Consider the following 22,674-nt stretch of genomic DNA (forward strand, 5'->3'; position numbering starts at 1 on the left):
TGTAAATAATAATTAAATTTGTGAGCTCTAGCTATAAAATATTCACATTACATTTTCAGAATAAGAGCATAAAATTTTATACCACTATTTCACTACTATATTGATGAATAAAATTCATCCTAAAAATCACATACAGTATACCCTTAATTTTGCAGACCTTCATTTAACAGACTTCTGATTTAATGGGAAAAAGTTCCTATCCATATATCATATGTGAAAATTAATATCATATTATGCAAAAATCCTAAACAAAATACTAGCAAATCAAATACAAGAGTAAATAAAAAAATATCAAGTCAGTTCATTCCAGAGGCACAAAGATGGTTCAATACATGCAAATCAAGCAATATAATAGTTAGGATACAACATTCATTTAAGTAAAACATTCAGTAAAATAGTAATAGAGGAAAAGTAACGCAACATAATAAAGGCCATATACGATAACCCTCAGCTAATATCATACTCAATGGTGAAAAACTGAAAGCTTTTCCTCTAAGATCAAGAACAAGACAAGGATGTCCACTCTCACCACCCTTATTCAGCATACTACTGGTAGTCCTGACCAGAGCAATAGGCAAGAGAAAGAAATAAAAAGCATCCAAATAGGGAAGGGAGAAGTCAAATTGTCACTTTTTGTGGACAATATGATTCTGTATATAGAAAGCCTGAAAGACTCCACCAAAATAACTATTAGAAACAATAAACAGCCCTAGATGGTTTGGCTCAATGGATAAAGCGTCAGCCTGCAGACCAAAGAGTCCTGGGTTTGATTCTGGTCAGGGGTACATGCCAGGAGTTGCGGGCGGCTCAATCCCCAGTAGGGGGCGTGCAGGAGGCAGCTGATCAATGATTCTCATCATTGATGTTTCTATTTCTCTCTCCTTCTCCCTTCCTCTCTCAAATCAATAAAAAAAAAAACAAAAAAGAAACAATAAACAGTCAAATAGCAGCATATAAAATCAATGTGAAAAAATCTATTGCCTTCTTCTATGCTAACAACAAGACTTCAGAAAAAGAAATTAGAAAAAAACCCACAATTCCCTTTGCAATGGCAATCAAAATAATCAAATATCTAATAATAAAATTAACAAAGAATGTGAAAGACATATATACTGAAAAGTACAAAGCATACTTAAAATAGATTGAAAAAGATACAATTAAATGGAAAAATATCACGTGTTCATGGATTGGAAAAATAAATATAATTAAAATGGCCATATTATACAAGGCAATATACAGATTTAATGCAATCCCCATCAAAATTTCAATGTATTTTAAAAAAATAGAATGAGAACTCATCAGATTTGTATGGAACCACAAAAGGCCCAAATAAAGCAATCCTGAGAAAATAGAATAAAGCTGGAAGTATCATGCTATCTGACTTCAAAGTATACTTCAGAGCTGTGATAATCAAAACAGCATGGTATTGGCAGAGAAACAGACACAAAGATCAATGGAACAGCTATACAATCACATGTATATGGGCAGATAGTTTCAACAAAGGAGCCAGAAATGCACAATAGAGTACAGATAGCCTCTTCAATAAATGATGCTGGGAAAACTGGAAATCCACATGCAAAACAATGAAATGTATCCTAGTATTCCCCCATGTACAAAAATTAATTCAAAATGAATCAAAGACCTAAATATAAGACCCTAAACAATGTCACATTGAAGACAATATAGGTACCAAACTTATGGACCTTGGTCACAGAGAACATTTTATAACTTTACCCCAAAAGCAAGGGATGTAAAGGGAAAAATAAATGAATGGAACTATATCAAACTAAAAGTTTCTGCACAGCAAAAGAAACTGACAACAAAACAAAGTGGCAGCCAACCATATATGGGACATGATATTTGCAAACAGTAGCTCTGACAAAGGTTTACTTTCCAAAGTATATAAATAACTCATAAAACTAAACCCCAAACAAACAAACAAATAAACCAATCAAAAGTGGGCAGAGGACCTGAAAATACACCTTTCCCAAGAAGACTTATGAACAACCAGTCTATGCTAATAATAGCCTAGGGCCGTCATGACCAGTCAGACAACTGGTCACCAGGAAGTGCATTGAACACCTCTGGGTCCTGCCCCCGTGGCCCACAGGCTCCTATCACAGCAAGGCTAGTGTCCTGGTGGGCGGGGAGAGGCAGGTGCAGAGAGTAGGGCCTGGCTGCCCAGTGCTGGGGCCTGCAAACAGAAAGCAGGGCCTGGCTGCCAGGCGCTGCGACCAGCGAGCAGGCCCACAGACAGCAGGGCTTGCCAGCCGCAGTGCGCCGGCAGGCCTGCTTCTGTGAGTGAGCTGCAGAGGAAACACCTTTTCTGACCGCTCATTGGCTAAGCTCCCCTTATGCCACTTGCAGTGTTCTTGGTAACTTGGGTAATAAGAATCCAAGAAGGTGATCTAGGGTTTTTCCACCACACTCCTGTAGGAAAAAAATGAAGGTCCGCTGCTGGAGGGGCTAAGAAATATCATATCCTGCCCTAGCTGTTTTTTCTCAGTGGATAGAGCTTTGGCCTGCTGACTGCAGGGTCCGGGTTTGATTCTGGTCAAGGGCATGTACCTAGGTGGCAGGCTCCTCCCTGGCCAGGGCCCAGGTCAGGGCTCATGCAGGAGGCAACCAATCAAAATGTCCCTCTCTCAATGATGTTTCTCTCTGTCTTTCCCTCTCTCTTCCATGCTCTCTAAAAGTCAATGGAAACATATCCTCAGGTAAGGAAGAGAGAAAGATGGAAGGATGGAAGAAAGGCAGAAAGGAAGGAAGGAAGGAAGGAAGGAAGGAAGGAAGGAAGGAAGGAAGGAAGGAAAGAAAGGGAAGGAAGGGAAGGAAGGAAAGGAAGGAAGGAAGGAAGGAAGGAAGGAAGGAAGGAAGGAAGGAAGGAAGGGAAGGAAGGAAGGAAAGGAAGGAAGGAAGGAAGGAAGGAAGGAAGGAAGGAAGGAAGGAAGGAAGAAAGAAGGAAAGAAAGAAAGAAAGAAAGAAAGAAAGAAAGAAAGAAAGAAAGAAAGAAAGAAAGAAAGAAAGGAAGAAAGGTCATATCTTATGAAAGAGACATCTTGAAAATGCCTAAAGAAAGTTGTCATTTTTTTGTGGTCAGGGGACTGGAGTCCATGTTGATGAAAACACCTTGGTGGATGTGGCGGCAGCAGTGGCAGCAGCAGTGGGGTGATGGTGATTGCGCCTTCCCCTTATCAGCCTGGTCACCTCCTGCAGAGGGAGGCCAAACTGCGGTTTAGGCCCAAGCAGGTCTAAGTCATCAGTAGGACATCCCCTGACTGCTCCCAGATTGGAGACGGTGTAGGTCGGGCTGAGGGAGCCCCCTCCTATGCACAAATTTCATGCACTGGGCCTCTAGGAGATATATAAAAAGATGTTCAACTTCACTGGAAATTAGGAAAATGCAAATCAAAACTACAACAAGATATTACCTCACACCTGTTAAAGTGGCCATTATCAACAAAACAAGAAATAACAAGTGTTGGAGAGGTTTGAGAAAAAAGAGAACCCTCATTAACATCTGGTGGGAATACAGACTGGTATAACCACTATGGAAAGCAGCTTGGCAATTCCTCCAAAAATTAAGAAAAGAGCTACCATATGACCCAGCAATACCTTTCCTGGGTATACTAGTATACCTGAAAACCTCCAAATCATGTATTCCAAAAGATCTACGTACCCCTATGTTCATTGCAGTATTATTCAAGGTGGCCAAGATATGTGAAAAACCAAAGTCTCCTGTGATAGAGGACTAGATAAAGAAGAAGTGGTACATATTCATGATGAAATACTACTCAGCCATAAGAAAGGATGAAATACCGTCATTTGCAATGACATGGATGGACCTTGAGAATATTATGCTAAGTGAAATAAGTCAGTTAGAAAAAGCTAAGAACCATTTGATTTCATTCATATGTGGGATATAAAACTGAAACTTGTGAACAAAAACAGCCAGAGGGAAGAGTGTGGGAGGTGACAGAGGTCTTAATATATGGTGACGGGAGAAATTTTGACTTTGGGTGGTGGGCACACAGTGCAATATACAGATCTTGTAACATAGAAACCCACACCTGAAAATATATGATCATATTTACCATCACTCCAATGAATTTAATAAAAAAAGAAAAAAAGAAAATTAACACCCTGTTCATTTTAAAATGCTTTTAATCAATATCTACACTAATGAAAAAGAAACATGCAAATCGACCATCCCTCTGCTATGCCCACTAGCCAATCAGAGAGAGTATGCAAATTAACCCAACAAAAATGGTGGTTAATTTGCATACACAGGCTCCCAGAGGCCTGGGTCCTGGGAATATCCTCTGGACCCAGGCCACTCCTAGCCTGTAAGCCCGCGTGTAGGCACCAAGTGGTTAGGGGTGGGGCGGGAACATCCGCTGCGTCACGATAGCGACACGGCACACGTGCGTTGGCACCAAGCAGCGGCCCGGGTCCACGCCCCCCAGCCCGGCGCCCACAATGGGGCTGGCTGCCGGCCTGGGGGACTTGCAGACCCGGCGGCCACCATGCAGCCCAGGTCCGCACGCCCTCCAAGCTGGCGACCACAATGCAGGGCTGGCTGTCTGCCTGGGGGGCATGCCGCCCTGGGCTGCGGGGAGATGCCCCTAGCCCAGTGGACACAACGCAGGGGGTCTTCTGCGCATGAGCTGCAGAGGAAACACCTTTTCTTTCTTTTTTTTTTTTTTAATAAATTTTATTGATTTTTACAGAGCAGCAGGGAGAGGGCTAGACAGTGGGAAACATCGATCAGCTGCCTCCTACACACTCCCCACTGGCGATGTGCCCCCAACCAAGGTATATACCCTTAACAGGAATCAAACCTGGGACCGTTCAGTCTGCAGGCCAATGCTCTATCCACTGAACCAAACCAGTTTGAGCGTAAACACCTTTTCTGACTGCTCATTGGCTAAGCACCTATAGGCTGCCACTTGCAGTGTTCTTGGTAACTTGGGTAATAAGAATCCAAGAAGGTGATCTAAGATTTTTCCAACACACTCCTGGAGAAAAAAACGAAGGTACGCTGCTGGAGGGGCTAAGAAATGTCATATCCTTCCCTAGGCGGTTTGGCTCAGTGGATAGAGCCTCAGCCTGCTGACCACAGGGTCTGGGTTCGATTCTGATCCAGGGCATGTACCTAGGTTGCAGGCTCCTCCCTGGCCGAGGCCCAGGTCAGGGCTCATGCAGGAGGCAACCAATCAAAGTGTCCCTCTCACAATGAGAGACACTATCTCTCCCTCTCTATCTCTTCCACACTCTCTAAAAATCAATGGAAACATATCCTCAGGTGAGGATAAAAAAAAAAAAAGAAAGAAAGAAAGGTCATATCCTATGAAAGAGACATCTTGAAAATGCCTAAAGAAAGTTGGTCATTTTTTCGTGGTGAAGGGACTGGAGTCCGTGTTGATGAAAACACCTTGGTGGCTGTGGTGGCTGGCAGTGACTGGCAGTGGCTGCAGCAGTGGGGTGATGGGGCTGGCGCCTTCCCCTGATCAGCTCAGTCGCCTCCCGCAGAAGGAGGCCAGACTGTGGCTTGGGCCAGCTCCCCATGGAGATTGGGCCTAAATGGGCGGTCAGACATCCCTCAAGGGGTCCCAGATTGGAGACAGTGTAGGCTGGACTGAGGGACAACCCCCCACCCCCGTGTATGAATTTTCTGCACCAGGCCTCTAGTTCAGTATAAACTTAAAATTTCTGTAATACATATAGAAAACTTTTCTGTTAAATTAAACTTTTCATACATACTTAATTTTAATTACACAAAAGTGACTACATAAGTACTAGTTAAAACAGGTAAACTAACTGGCTCATTTTTTAACATATGCATTTAAAAAACCAACTTTCCACTTTAACAGACACCCCCTCGCCCAAATTAGTCCCTTATATTGAGGTTTCACTATATTAGAATAAGCGAGTTTTCAATATTTCTTGAGTAATAAGAAAACATTGATCCATTGGCTTTCAGGAACTCTATAGTAAAGTGAGGGAAATGAAATCTTTGGAATTAGACAAAATTAATTTGTAATTCCAATAGGCCATTTTCTGTTTGACTTGGAGAAGTGACTTCTCAAAATTATAGCTTATTCATCTTTAAAACAAGGAAGATATTGCTTAGTTATGAAAGAAAATATGTGATTACTTCTGATCATTTCTAATAATGCATGCTCATTATGTTGAATGACATATGCTTTGCAGAAAAAAATAAACACTTCTGATTTCTTAAAAATAAATGTTTCTTATATTAGGCTAAAATACTATTCTGCTTGAAATATATTATTTTTTGAAAGATAAAACTTATGGATTTTTATAGTTTTTTGTAAAATTTGAGAAAGTATACTTGTATGACCCATAATTCTTTTTAAATTTTTTCTTTTTTTTCCAAAGTTACATTTTTTAGGGGAGAATAAGAAATGGTTTTACATACATACTAGTTATATATCAGACTGGTAAATGAAGACTGGCATGTTTACAAATAGCCTCATCTAACTAGTTAATAGTTAAGAGTTAGTCCTATTTTTTATGATTTTCATTTTTTATAAATTTTTATTTTAGAAAGTATTACATTTTGCTCCCTTTTCCCCCATTGACCCCTGCTTGGCCCCCTGCCACTGTCCCCCCATCCCCACCCCAGGCCTTCACCACCCTATTGTCTGTGTCCATAGGTTATGCATACATACATACATACATACAATTTCTTTGGCTGATCTCTTCCCACCCACCCACCCACTCATCTCTGCCATCCCTCTGAGATTCCACTATAGTCTCACTTTTTCTAAATATCTATGTTGGCAACTTAACAACCACCTCAACCTGCTGGGGTATTCAATAAATATAAATACTCACAATTAAAAAATTATCTTGTGATTCAGTGGTTGAGTGTTGACATATGAACCAGGAGGTCATAGTTTGATTCCCGGTCAGAGCATATAACTGGGTTGTGGGCTTGACCTCCAATGTGGGGCATGCAGGAGGCAGCCAATCAATGCTTCTCTCTCATCATTGATGTTTGTATCTCTCTCTTTCTGTCTCCCTTCCTCTCTGAAATTAATAAAGATAATTGAAAAAAAATCAACTCATTTAAACAAGCAGTTAAAAACTAATCTACAGAAAAAATAAAATAGTAATTTAATAGGATAATTTTGGAAAACTGAAACCACATTTAGTAACCATTCAAATGTATAATAAGTTCAAAAAATTTTATGCAACTATTCAACTACTAGTAAATATCGAACTGAAGGGATATTATGTTACAAATATACCATATCAGTTGTATCTAATGTCAAATTTTAAAGTGCTTTTAAAAAAGTCAATTTTCATAGAACATTCTTTATGTGCTATAATGATGCTGTCATTTACATGCACTATGCATTGCATCCTCATGTGGCTCATTTTTAAATAAGTAAGCTTAGGCAAAAGTAACATCAAGTGACCCAGGTTACTGTCCTGTGACACAGACAGCCAGGGATCAATAGAATGGATGGAATTTAATTCAGGTCAATTTGATTCCATTGTCTGTGTTATATGCATCACCCATGGATCCAGATAATTGCAGAATTTGCTTTGAATGGCTGTCTATTGTACCTTCTGCCTATTATCACTAGCTAGCAAGATTTTTGTGGAGCTATAATTTATGTAGTTTTTATTATGTGGATAATTCTTTTGTATCCTTTACATTTTAGAAAATTATTATAAAATTCAAAAATCTTTTCAAATTATATCCCCTTTCTTCATAGCACACCCTTTTGAAAGGCACTAGGTGCCAAGTTGAGTGGTGCAAATTAGCATAGACAGCTTCATTTCATCCAAAACTTGAATTTAACTATGATCAAGCTAGGAATTTTAGGTTCACTTTCCCTCCTTATTTCATAAATAAATTTTAAACCTACACATTGCACATTTTATTTCTCAAACTTTTATGATAGTAAAGACAAATAATTATTAAAGTATAATTGCTAGTCTTTCTCTAAAAAGTAAATAAATAATGAAACTAGGTGATATTTGTTATTTGAATTGAATGTATAGCTCAACTTTTATTGACTTTTGGATAATGTGTTTAGTAGGTAAAGTCATATGAAAAAGTCAAATAAAATACAATACATTCATTTATTATTTCCTATTATTAGTATAAAATATAACTCTAGATACATAAAATAGCAATATTTATCATGTTTATATCATTGTAACATTGTTATTGTTTTCAGAAAAGAAAAGATTATAATACCCAACTTTGAGCTCAATGGCCTCTTACATAAGTTTTTTAAGATCTATGTAATTTCATATACTTAGGCAGTCTAAGTATACATAGGGACACCCAGCAATAGACAGTAATAGTTCAAATTCACAATGAGACGTGCAGCACTAACATTAGTGCTGTAATCCATTTTACACGCATTCATGTGTGTGTGTGTGTGTGTGTGTGTGTGTGTGTATGTGAGAAAGAGAGAGGTCAGCTGTGATGAGGAGTGCAGAGTTCATATAACTGATATTATTTCAGTAATCCAACTGTAGATCTTGTAAAGAATTACAAATAGGCTCTGCTCTCTGAATTTCAATAATAATGAACAAATTTATTTCCTGCTATGAAATTAACATTTGAATTCTGTCACAGCTGAATATATGTTTTCCTTGGGCCTGACCATTACATTGTACTTAAGAATAAAAAATTCTGGCTTGTAATTAAGCTTTTCTGAATAAAGTTTTATCTCTGTCTTCCATAAATTTAAACCTAAAAATTAATTATGAGGAAGTCCATGGAATTGTATTAACATCTTACTTGTTTCATGATTGACCATAAGTAAAACATTTTCCATTTGTTTATTCATACATAAATGATAATAAAGAAGCCATTTTCACTAATATTCAGTTTTTCCCTAGAGCAATTCCAATGAAAGCACTCAAGAAAACAATCTAGCCCTAGCCGGTTTGGCTCAGTGGATAGAGCATTGGCCTGTGGATCCAAGGGTCCCAGGTTCGATTCTGGTCAAGGGTACTACCTTGGTTGCAGGCTCCTCCCTGCGGGGTGCATGTTGGAGGCAACCAATCGATGTGTTTTTCTCACAAAGATATTTCTCTCTGTCTTTCCATCTCTCTTCCACTCTCTCTAAAAATCAATAGAAAAATATCCTCAGGTGAGGATTTAAAAGAAAAGAAAGAAAAGAAAACAGTCTAATAAAACTATTTAATACATGAAAGCTCTGAAAACATTTAAAATCCATCAAAAATAGAAATAATAAAATTAAAAGAGACGAAACAAAATTAACCTTTTGACAAGTAAGAGTATAAAGGAAAGCTATATTGCTTTTTTTCACTTGGCAACCACTCTCCAGAAAAGTTATTTTCTCCTACTGATTTTTTAAAAAATATATTTTATTGCTTTTTCACAGAGAGGAAGGGAGAGGGATAGAGAGTTAGAAACATTGATGAGAGAGAAACATCGATCAGCTGCCTCCTGCACACCTCCTACTGGGGATGTGCCCGCAATCCAGGTACATGCCCTTGACCGAAATCGAACCTGGGACCTTTCAGTCCACAAGCCGACGCTCTATCCACTGAGCCAAACCGGTTAGGGCTCTCCTACTGATTTTCATTGTGAACAAACAAGCTTATTTGCTTTCAAATAAATATAATAGTTTAATATTTGTATCTTATGACCTGTTCAGGAAACACAAAATATGGTAAACTAAATTATTATGCATGATAATTCTAAAAGATCATGTATACTAGTAATTCTGTAAAAATATCACTTTGTGTTGTCTTCCTAAAGATCACTGCCTATTGATAGGTGTTTTTAGATGCATTTAGGAACCTGTTCTTAATAATATGGTGATTGAATGTCATAGATATGTGTAAGATTATCTTGCCTTTTCACTTGCTCCATTTTTAATGGAACCTTCCCAACATTAAAATATGCTCAATGGATATCTTCCTAGAAGTGGGATTTTTAGGTGAAATGGAAGTTTCATTTTTAATTTTTTGAGGAAACTCCATACTGTTTCCACAGTGGTAGCACCAGTCTGCATTCCCACCAGCAGTGCAAGAGGGTTCCTTTTCCTCCGCATCCTCACCAGCACTTGTCGTTTGTTGATTTGTTGATGATAACCATTCTGACTTTTTCTCAGAAATTCCTTACAGCAATCCCTTTAGCATTTCTTGTAGTGCTGCCTTAGTGGTGATGAGCTCCTTTAGCCTTTTTTTTTTGTCTTGGAATCTGTTTGACAGTCTATTTTGAATGATAACCTGAAATCAGAAACAGCAATCAGAAAGGATATATGCACCCCTATGTTCATAGCAGCACAATTCACCATAGCTAAGATTTGGAAACAGCCTAAGTGCCCATCAGCAGATGAGTGGATTAGAAAACTGTGGTACATCTACCCAATGGAATACTACACTGCTGTAAAAAGGAAGGGATTCTTACCATTTGCAACAGCATGGATGGAACTGGAGAGCATCAAGCTAGACAAAAAAAGCCAGTTGGAGAAAGATAAGTACCACATGATCTCACTCATTTGTGGAATATAATGAACAACATAAAGTGATGAACAAAAATAGAGCCAGAGGGGAAAATATTCTAGAATATAATAGAAGTAATCCTGTTATTTGCAGATTTTTAATATTTCCTGCAACTTTTGTGATATCATACTAGTTAGTATAGTTTTGGTAATATTTAAACTTAAAATCCTTTTGTTCTTGAAATTTAAATTTTTATTGCATATAATATTATGTGCATGATCATCTTTCTTGAATAATTGGTGTTTATTGCATGTAACATTATTATATTTAAAATCATTTTTCTTGAAATAAAAATAATAATAAAATAAAAAATATGCTCAATGCTATTCTGTTTAAAACAAACAAACAAAAAAAACACTTTCTCTTGATCCCAGTTTTTGCTCCAGAACTCTACTAGCCTTCCCTAACTTTTATTTCTTTTATTTTCACTGAGATTATTTTATTTGAAAAAAATATCAAGAATAAAGAAAAAACTTTTTGATGTCATTCCTGTTTCCTGTTTCTGGAAGATGTGTAATATGCATATGCATGGAAATGAAGATATACATATGTTAATTAATCCCATCCAAACTCTTTTCTCAGCTATTCTTTTTGTTTTTTGCAAGGTTTTACCACTATTTGGAAATACTAATTGTTTACCTTTTGTTTAAAGTGCTCTTTCTAATTTCTTATTTCAAGAGGAAAAGTCATTAACATAGTAAGTTGGCATTGTCTAAGCAATTGACCAACCTTTTTCTCCTTCTTTCTTTTCCTTAAAGAATTATTGAATGCCCTCTGAGAAGTACATGCTGAGGATGCAGAGCAAAATCATACACATTTCCTGCCGTCAAGAAGTTTATTATCTGCTTAAGAAAACCATTTTAAAGTTTTAAGCTAGAATATGATTATCATTTCAGAAAGATTCTCCTAACAACTTTGCAAAAGGTAAAGGCAAGTGTGGATTCAGGAAGGTCAGTTCAGTGCCTATTGAAATGATTTAGGAAAATATAATGCAGAAGGCATGGGGGACAGAATAAGAAAGAAGCATTCTGGGGGGGGGAGAGAAAATGAACATGTATAGGACAAATACTGGAATCTGAAAGTGGGCAGAGCAGGAAACAGCCTAAGACAGAAAGCTGCATTAATACTTAGAAATGTAAGAGGGACCATGATCAAGAAGTATCCTGAAAGCCATGTCAACAGAAGAATGTCAACAGAAGCCGGATCTACAGTGTTGACTAAAGTAGGATTGGTAAGGTAAGGCAAGCACCAAAATATTCCATTCAACTAGGCGATACTGTTGGCAGTTTTCAGAAGTAGTTGTGGTGTTTGATGTTTTAGGCCTGGTTAAAGTATTTTGAAGAGTAAGTGGCAGGTGAGAAAATGAAGACAGCATGGTATGTGTCAGAGGAAAGGCCAGTAGAGAAGCTGAAATAATATTCTTTCCTTAGGAAGAGATGAGAAAAATGGGCTGTTTGTAAAGCAAATATTAACAACTTTATAAAGAAAAATTAAATGAGTTGCCATTTATTCAATATCTTTTTATTTAGTCCTATGCTGTATACTATTATGTTCTGATTGCTGGAAGCAACATTCATGGAGTAATGAACAAGAAGAGGTCATTGTTTTCATTAGAAGGATTAAGAATAAAAGTTAATGCACTAGATAATTTCAGAAACTGGTAACTTCTGTGGGGAAAATGTGGTAGAACTTGGTTGGGAAGTAGGAGGATAGTTCACTTCGCTGATCTCTGTAGGACTTAATGGGATGAAATGTGAAATGCCTGAATGAGCAGGAGGTTTTTTGAGGGCATTCCAGTGCAGGAGCAAAGTTGGCAAGTGTGAGGAACAAATAAAAGTCAATTTTAAAGGAATAAGATCTGATCTATATTTTTAGAGATTCTCTTATTTCCATAGTTTTTCATTTAATTTTACTAATATTCATTCACCAAGACCTTTATATATGTCAACACTAGGAGCTGTGCACACATGAACTGAGGGAATAATTTTTTACTATTTGCTTAGCTACTTATTAGTTTAGTGAAATAAAATGTATTAAAACTTTCCAATAAAAACTCTTATTTCACTAAAAATGCCAATCACTACTGAAGGGACACAATTGTCTAATACTATCACCAAGTAGAAACAATTGTCTAATACTATCACCAAGTTCAATGAAAAAAATCTGTGATGCCCTAAAGTGATAGAACTGTAGGAAAAAAATGTTGTTTCCTCATTGCTTCTAGTCTAGATCTACTGTCATTTTTGGACAAAAACCACTAGCCCTTTCTTCCTGATTATCTTTAAAAGATGGATATAAGGAAAACCAACAGCTATTTACTGCTTTATCCGTCTCTTTATTTTGTTTACAACCAAACTATGTTTCTTCTGAAAAACACTTTCATTTTTTATTAATGCAAGTTGCTTGCAAATTTTTAAAAATATTTTTGGACCATTCAATGCTCCTAATTTCTCTACCATCCCATTTCTCAGTTTCAATTTACGAATTTCAGTTTGAATACACTCCCTTTTAATCCTTGACAGAAACCACTATGTTTGAATTATCCATTCCTCACTTCATTTTCTTTCCCTCTAGTCATATTAGAAAATATGTATAAAAGCTGTCAATGACTTACATTTCATTACTCCCAAGAAATTTTTCTGTTGTTTTTTTTTAATTTCATTTTATTACAGAGCAAAACTTATCATACTTGGTTGTTCCTTACTTCATGATAACTGTGGTAACCATGCAGAATGGACTTGTGGCCCAGCTGTAAGGAGTGAAAGTGTCATTTTTACTCCTTTGACTCATGCTCATCTTGAAAGACCCCTGGACAACAACTGAGGAAGGCAAAGGGGCAGAATCTAGCCATGTCTTATTACTAGTACATGGGACTCCTCTAACAGCAATCTTTGCTCCATGGGTTGCTCTGGCGCAATGGGCTGGCTCTGGTTATGTCAGTTCCATATCACAGTCTGACAGCTTCCCTTGTATAAACCTGCTTCCACCACTTTTTGTTTTAAAAAATTACTTCTCCAAAACTTTGTGAACCTCTAACTTCATCTCAGTGACTGTTTCCTAGAGAATCAAACCTGCATCTGTATGTAATTCGCCTGCTCCCTACCCATTACTGTGCTTGCTGTCTTGAACTGGCCCTTCAAGAGCTGATTTTTATATTTGTGTGTATTTTATGAGCCATTTATTAAACATAGCCACTATAAAATTAAATTACATAAACTTACAATAAACCAATAACATTAAAAAATGTGAGTACTGAACACTTATTCGTCCTACATAGTTTACTACATTTTCCTGTTATGCCTTTGAGGTTATTTAGGTCTACTGTGTATGTATGTGGAAGTGCTCTATAATGTCCTATGGCATGTCTCTTCTAAACTCCACCTTCAGTGACATCACTGTTACTTTAAAATAAGCCATAGTGAGAGTGCTGATGCAATAGGGATTGATACACCCTGCACATCAGCTCCCTGCCCCTCTGCAAGTCAGTTGTTAAACATTTGCCAGCACATCAATGCTCCTGACGGCTTCTTCTCAGCTTCTTTTTTGGCTTTCCTCTTCCAGCAGCCTTCTCAATGTATTCTAAGACTCTGGCTTTTGCCCTCCTCCATAGCTCTGCTTTTATGTTAGAGCTTCCATCTAACTCCATGATAGATAGATAGATAGATAAATAGATAGATAGATAGATAGATAGATAGATAGATAGATAGATAGATGATAGATAGATAGATGATTGATAGATAGATAGATAGATGATAGATAGATAGATGATAGATAGATAGATAGATAGATAGATAGATAGATAGGCAGGTAGATAGATAGGCAGGTAGATAGATAGGCAGGTAGATAGATAGGCAGGTAGATAGATGGATGGATGATAGATAGAGATAATAAACTTTCTAAAGCAAAATTCCAGCAATCCCTAGCAGCTCTGCAGAATGCTTTTGTCCTGGGACGGTAGCACCTGAGTGATGCACCACAGCATGCACCTGAATGTTACTTGGATATGCCAAGTTTGTTACCAAGTTTGTTGCCCCTCCTAAAAGATGCCATGCCTTTCTTGGCTTTCTTAGCTAATTAGTGCCAGCTCGTCTTTACCCTATTGTTACTTCTTTTCATTATCCGTGTTTATATGGTCATACTATAGAAAGCATTGCTTATTTTCTGGTGTGTTTTTTTCCTATAGAATAATAATAATAAAACAACCTTGAAGATAGGGCCTGTAAATTATTTACTATATCTCTCCAGTGCCTAGATGAATCCATGGACAATGTTTAAAAAGTCAAAACTATGTATTCTATAACTAATAACAGTGTTACAGAAGTATTTGCCTAAAAAATTCTATTACTCGACAGCATAGGTATCAGCCTGCTGTACTTGAAACAGAAAATTAAGTACATTGTTACTGAACCATGACCAAGTAGAAGTTTGACATTATCAATAAAATGTTTATTAATAGTAACACTGCTCTAGATTTTTAAAATATGTGTATGCAAACCCAATAATTATGTTCATTTAAAGTTATGCATTGTGATTTACAGAAAGGAAAAAAAAAAGCTTTCCACAAAGAAATTATTTGTCTCTAAAGATTGTTTTCTTCCATTCCCTTTGATTTTCTGATAAAATTAATGGGTTTAGACATGTTGAACTGGGTTCCTGAGACAAACTACAAGAATTAATCTGGTAAAATGTAGAGCACAATTTCTCACAATTTCATAGTTTTTCTTTGCCAGTTAACTCTACATGTCATGTGAGGTAATGGAAATTGTTTCATAGTATTGAAGATTATTTTACTCATGTAATGCTTATAGATTTGTACTAACAGAAATATAGTTAATGTTTGAATAGTCTGATATGTTCTAACTGTTATAATGGCCTTGAAACTAGCATAGCTGGAAATGGTTATCAGCCAGTCAAATCGTTTCATTTGTTTTTGCTATGCTCCATTGGGCATCCTACTGTCTTTCAGTTGATATCAACTTGTAAATACGCCATTTAGCAGTTCAAGAAAAGACTGATCTAGTATGAAGGTTATCTTCAGGGAGAGAGAAAGATTTAGGGCACTACAAATCAATAAGCAAGTAGTTTCTATAATATGATACAAATTATATGACTATGTGTAACTATATTATTTTTTCAGATAGCAGTTTCATATTGCTATAAAACAATGCAAATACTTTGACATGCCACACTGATACATATATGAGATGTCTTAATAGGTATTTTTAATATATACTACCATTGAGAAATGAAATGTACAATGAAGGACAGGTTTATACTAGTGCTCAATTCCTAATGCAGTGTCTTCAATGTAGGGTGGTTCTGTTGACAAAATATTGGATTTTGCTCTGAGATTTTTGAATATTTTAAATGCCATTCTATACTTCATGTATATTATCATGCTGATTTTTTTGTACAGTGAACAATAGAAAACTCATAAATTTATAATTTCACAGGACAGAAATCATTTTAATGTGGATATGTTTTAGAACACATTAAAATAATGAATTAGTAACAATTTCAAAGGCACAATTAATGAATAACAGTACATGTTATGGACTCAAAGTTGTATTCTTTTTTTTCTCTTTCTTTTTTTCTTCAATGTTTTATTCTAAGGCTATAGTATAAAGAGTTCTTTGTAAAATTATTTAATATTCATAAACATGTACTATTTATATTCTTAATATCAAGGAAATTCTAACCTCATTGGGATATATAAATATGTAAATACTAGAGGTCCAGTCGGGGGGGGGGGGGGGGGCTGTTCCTCAGCCCGGCCTGCACCCTCTCGCAGTCCAGGACCCCTCAGGGGATGTCCACCTGCCGGCTTAGGCCCATGGGAATGGGCCTAAGTCGACAGTTGGAAATCCTTCTTGCAGTCCAGAACCCCTTGCTCCTTACCACCCACCTGCTCGCTGGTCCTTACCACTGCTGAGAAACTTGGACTCATTCCTCTGCAGTCTCACAACTGTCACACACCAGGTAGCCACTCAGAAATATCTTGGCATCGGCCTACTTATGGAATTCTCCCTTATCTCTGTTCTCCTGAGCTGGACTTCGGATGTTGACTGTGGCATTCTCTTGGTCATCGGTTTTTGTTTTGTTTTGTTTTGTTTTGTTTTGTTTTCCCAAAATGTTACAAAGTTTATGTGAATATAACATACAAAGATGCAGCCTCCTTTGTAGGAACAGGGAAGGAAGGGGGTGGTTACGTAAGGCACACAGAGCTGCAGCAAGCACCAGTTGTGGGGAGCTGCAGCAAACACCAGCTGTGGGGAGGGCCAAGGGGAGAGGAGGTTGGCACTGGGGCCGAGGCCCTAGAGCCGTTGCTGGGGAAGTAGGGATCCCCTCTTAGTGCCACGTTTGAAGGCTGAACTAATTGGTCAAGCTGAGGCAGAGGTGGGTGGCAATATCGACATCTTTGGTGCTGTTTACCCTTTCCCACCCCAGCTCTGTTGTAAAACCCCAGAGCCCTGGATTCCAAAGGTCCCATCCAGCACAGAGGCCCTGGAAGGGGGTGAGAGGAAGTGAGTAGGCGAGTTTGAAAGCCGACAGGCCTGGGTGCTGAGGGATGGCAGAGACAGTGTTGAGAGGCAGCAGGGGAAAGGCTCTCATACACACCCTTCTGTGGGGGCCACAGTGGAGGAGGCCAGGGGAGTAGGGCAGGGATGGGGCACCATGGCCCCAGCCTCTTAGGCATCCAGGTCTGTCCTCTGCAGTGTACATGGAGGAAAGGGCTGCCTCTGAGGAGGGGCCGGGCCAGGCCAGGTGACCATCTTGAGTTCTGGCTGAGGGGACGGTCCTCCCCCTGAGATGCCATCTAACTGGTGATGGCAGAGGGCCCAGTGCCTCCTCGCTTCTCAAAGAACCTGTAGTCAATGAGGAATGTGGCTCCCAGCAGTACAGCCTTCACTCTCACGTCCAGATCTAGCGGACACTGCAAGCCAAAGTCATCTGCATCCGTGAGGGCTTCTTGGAGCAGCGCCCCCCTCACCCTCCACTGCTTGCTGATGCGGCCCACACTGTGGGACTCATCCTGAGTCCTCACCTCAAAGTTGGTGTCTGTGCCACAGCCACAGGTCCAGCAGGGCCCCACCACTCACAGGATTGTATGGCGATCGGCATCTTGAATGGAGAACTTAGGAGGAAGGGATGCCAGGTCTGCAGCACATGGCCAATGGTGGTGCCTGGTGGCAACTGTACTTCCATCTCTCGGTCCCCGGAGTCCACCAGACGGAAGTGAAGGGGCCAGTGGCACCAAGAATTTGAGGCCAGAAGGCACCCTGGGCAGTGGCAAGAGAGGGGCAGCAGGGCACTGGGACCGGGCGAGGAGAAAAGAGAGAAGCTGGGCGCAGGGGCAGGCATGTGGGCAGGCACTGGCACTGTTCTGAGCCCAGGATGCTGCACCTGCTCTGGGTACCCAGCGGTCACAGGGTAGGGAGGAGGAGGCAAGTATTCTGCCATAGGAAAGGGATAAGGGTTCACGGGTTGTCGCTATACCAGAAGCTTAGTTCTAGAAGTGGAGGCAAGCTTGGGGACAGCCTGACGGACACAGAGACAGACATAAAGACAAATAGGCAAACGCGGAGAGGTGGCTGCACCAGGCGCCCACGCAGGGTCTCTTAGGCGGCGTCTCTGACTTGGGGAGAAACCGAAAGTGTCAGCGGTGGGGCAGAGTACCTGGGACCCTGATTCCCTCTGGGGTTTGCAGAACAGCCCCCTTCCTTTGCTCTCCCATTCTCCGTGGAGGCAGCTGTTGGCAGATGGCAGGATGGATGGATCCGCAATCAGACCAACAGCCCGACCTCCAGGGAGGTTCCCTCACCCCTTTGCATCCCCGGCTCACCTGAAGCCCCTAAAGTAGTCCGGGTGCTCAGTGCTTGAAGGCTCCTGAGAGTTCATGGAGGCAGGCCCTTGGTCATTGTTTTTTTACATTTTTACTACATTTCTTCTATGTGCAGTGATCACACCTCATCTGGAGCGGGGCGGGCTCTAGTGACCTGGAGGAAGCTGGTGGTATCCTTTCTCCCTTGTGGAGCGTCTAGGGAGGGGAAGCAGCTGCAGTGCCTAAAGCCAAGTTCCAGGAGGCTGGCAGCGCTGTTGGTATTGTGCCGGCAGCGCTGGTCCGTTGGTGCCTGGCCTGTCCTCTTGGGATTGAACCTGCAGGCCTAAGGGAGCCAGTCCCCAGTTCTGCCCCACCTCTGCCACTGATTGATTGGAGTCTGAGTGCTGGGAGGAGGGCCCACGAGGTCTGCCTTTCAGCTGCTCGCCAGTCACAGCTGCCACTGATTGATCGTTTCCTAGCCTCGCAATTGGTGGAGACTTTGGTTGTTTTGGACATTATAGACCCTGGGTTTTTATATATTAGGATATGCATATGGCTAACCAATAATTTAAAGTTTAGAAATATTCTATCTTTATATTTCTGTGAGAATTATGTACTGTTATCTAGAAGAAAAATTTGCTTGTAGCCTCTTTTATTTGGATTTGTGAAATCTCCAAAAAGCCTTAACAGTCTGCCTCAACATCTAGAGAGGTGAAAGAGGTTTGCTGTGAGGAGAATGTCTGAAGCCACCACCATTATACTTCCACAAATGCTACCTCTGTCATTTTTTTCATGATCCATCCAAATGGGGCTGTTGAAAAGCAACACAGTGCTAGCAGGTCCTCCCTCTTTGTTTCAGTTCATCTTGATAAAAGGACATACCTTTTTTACTCTTTTTGAGTGTTAGGAGAAGACAGTCTATATATAATTTTTTCTATAGAAGAAAAGTATGTATCTAGTTTTGGTTATTACTAGAATATGAGGAAGCCACTGATTTTCGTATTGTTACATGGAGGATATTTATTTTTTATTAAATTTTTATTTGAGTGGCATTGTTAATAAGGTTATATAGATTCCATATGTACAGTTCTATAATACATTATCAGAATATTGTGGGTTGTGTGTTCACCACCGAAAGTCAAATCTTTTTTCGGTCACCATATATTTGCCTCCTTGACTATTTACTACCCCCTTCCCTCTAGTATCATAATGTTGTCTGTGTCTATGAGTTCTTGTTTTCCTTGTTTGTTCATTTATTGCTTCAGTTTTTTGAGTGAAATCATATGGCCAACTTTTTTTCTGTCTAACATATTTCACTTAACATGCTATTCTCAAGATTTGTCTGTTGTTGCAAATGGAAGTATTTCATCTTTTCTTGTGGCTGAGTAGTATTCCAATGTATATACAACAGGTGTTGGAAAGGTTATGGAGAAAAACAAACCTTTAGTCACAGCTGATGAAAATGTAAATTGGTATAGCCACTACGAAAAACCGTGTGGAAGTTCCTCAAAAATTTAAAAATAGAGTTACCATATGACTCAGCAATCTCTCTTATGGGTATCTACCAAAAAAATTTAAAAACACTTATTCATAAAGATATATGTACCCCTATATTCACTGAAGAATTATTCACATTGGCAAAGACATGGAAACAAGCGAAGTATCCTTTAATAGATGATTGGATAAAGAAGGTATGGTGCATATAAACAATAGGGTTTTAACCCTAATAAATATTGGTTGTATTTTCCTAATTCTGAAAAATAGAAGCACAAGCACATTGGTATGTTCTAGAAGTGAATAAGTCATTATTTTAAATCCACAATGAAATTGAGATATATTACGACTATTCAGCTCATTATGAAGAGTGCAGCGCTTCTAGTTCTCTTGCAAAACACATCCCTAAGTAATATAAAAGCTGAGCCAATGTAAAAGCAATCCCAGTTTATACTACCCACACCCAAACAAACACTAACAATTTTTCTTTTAATGTCTTAGTCTTCCTGGGGATGGGTAATTGGAGAGCTACTTTGCAATATTAGAAATTAGATAAGGAAGTGTTACTTATTACTTTTATTTTATTCATTTTTATAATCTTATATACATTGTCCCTCTGCTGCAACCTTCGCAGTGGGGTTCAGGATCTGAAGGAGGGGCTGACGCACAAATAAAAATGCTGTACAAGAAATATGAATTTAGAAGGCATTGGGGGCCAGGTGGAACCTCTTTTGTGTAGAGACACCCCAAGATCTGGCCGTGTCTGCTTTTTATTCAGTTTTAGATACATATCTTGCCCTCAGTAAAGCCTGGCAGACAGTCTCTAAGGTCAGTAAAGATCAGTAAGGTTCAGGAAACATTTACTTGGAGGCTATTAGGTCAGGAAATTGCTTCGAGCCACTGCTATGTCGACAGGAACAATCGGTGCCTAGCATTAGTCCTGCTAACGCTCAAGGTCTATGGACCTCCCGTGTTCATTGGAGCACACTCATGACAGGATTGGCAAGCAGTGGCTTCCCGCATCCATCTTCCAGCCCCCCCTCCCCACCTCTACATCTCCTTCTCTCCCCTCACACACACACTTTATTTTTTAAATTTAATTTCTTTATTATTTCAAGTATTACATATGTCTCCTTTTCCTCCCACTCACCTCTCCCTGGCCACTTCCAGCCCCCAGCACATGCCCTCACCTTTCTACAATCTGTGTCCATTGGTTATGCTCATATGCATGCATACAAGTCTTTTGGTTGAGCTCTTACCCACCCCTCCCAACCTCCCCTGCCTTCCCTCTGAGGTTTGATGGTCTGTTCGATGCTTCTGTGTCTCTGGGTCTACTTTTGTTCATCAGTTTATGTTGTTCATTATAATCCACAAATGAGTGAGATTATGTGATATTTATTTTTCTCCAACTGGCTTATTTTGCTTAGCATAATGCTCTCCAAGTCCACAAACACACACACACACAAACACACACACACACACATACACTTAAAAAATGTAGAAGAGACATAGAAACATTGACCAGACTGTCAAACTTCAGAAGGAAGGCAGAGTGTGTGTGTTGAGGGGGCGGGGGGGGGGGGAGATCAATCAATGAACTCATATGCGTAATGTATAATCCATAGACACAGACAATAGGGTGGTGAAGTCCTGGGGAGGAGTTGGGGGTGGAGAGAGGTTAATGGAGGAAAAAGGAGACATATGTAATACTTTCAACAATACAGATTAGAAAAATAAATAAATACAAATAAAATGTAGAAGACTTTAGTATATTTCTCAGAATGTGATCTATCTGGTAAACAAAAAAAAATGAGTTCAAAATGATAGGATGTATATTCTAATGTATATACAAATAAAATGCATCTTTCTTTATTTTCATTCTTTCTTTATAACCCCCAACTCCACTGCTTGGGTTATTCTCTGCCTCTACTCACAATCTCACAGTCACTTTCTCAAACACTAAGCCTTGTTTACAAGCTAGCTTGCATTCCTCAACATTTTTTTTTCCGGACTCCAATATTTATAGTCAAAGGCAGGGTTTTATAAGCTGTGTGTTGTTGTTTTTTTTTGGTAACAAAATAAGATATGTAATTTTTTAACCCACATCATTTATTTTTAATTTTTTTCAATTACAGTTGACATACAATATTATATTAGTTTCAGGTGTACAACATAGTAACTTTGTAGTAACTTACAAAATGATCACCCCAATAAGTCAAATACCCATTGGACACTATCCATAGTTATTATAGTACTAGGGGCCCAGTGCACTAATTCGTGCACCTTGAAAGGAACTGATGGCACGGAGCAATTGGGGCTGGCACCAGCAGCAGGTATGAGGGGCAGCTGCTGCCTCGCTTGCCCCTCAGGAGCAGAGGGAGGTGGAGAAGCTCTGAGGGGTGATTGGGGCCGTCAGCTACCGCTTGCACCCACTGATGGCACCGATAGCTTGGCGCCAGCAGTGGGTGCAAGCTGCGGCTTTGGCACTGGAAGCAAGGGTGAACAGGCTGGCACCAGCAGCAGGTGCAAGTGTCAGGCGGGACTGTGGTGCTTGGGAGCAAAGAATTTTCAGTAACCACCAGAGGCTCACCCTATGACAGCGACTGGCACCCCGCCTTGGTCTGGCACCCCTGCTCACCTTCTCCACCATCCTGCTGTGGCCCACACCTACCATGTTCCACAAGTGCCCCCTGGTGGTCAGCGCATGTCATACCAATTGGTTGTTCGGTTGTTCCACTGTTTGATCTATTTGCATATTAGCCTTTTATTATATAGAATTATTGACTATATTCCCTCTGCATTCTGTGATGTTTTTATATCTGGCATTG

At 39.4% G+C, this 22,674-nt stretch overlaps 1 pseudogene across 1 annotated transcript; it reads right to left on the bottom strand.

The window, feature by feature from the left end:
• Nucleotides 1–17,347: 17,347 nt before the first annotated feature.
• LOC308253403 (phospholipid scramblase 3-like) lies at nucleotides 17,348–17,736 on the bottom strand (annotated as a pseudogene). The gene has a single exon. The product of its transcript is annotated as a phospholipid scramblase 3-like (transcript).
• Between the last annotated feature and the right edge of the window lie 4,938 nt (nucleotides 17,737–22,674).

The sequence above is a fragment of the Plecotus auritus genome (genome assembly GCF_963455305.1).
Source record: "Plecotus auritus genome assembly, chromosome: 1".
NCBI classification, from domain to species: domain Eukaryota; kingdom Metazoa; phylum Chordata; class Mammalia; order Chiroptera; family Vespertilionidae; genus Plecotus; species Plecotus auritus.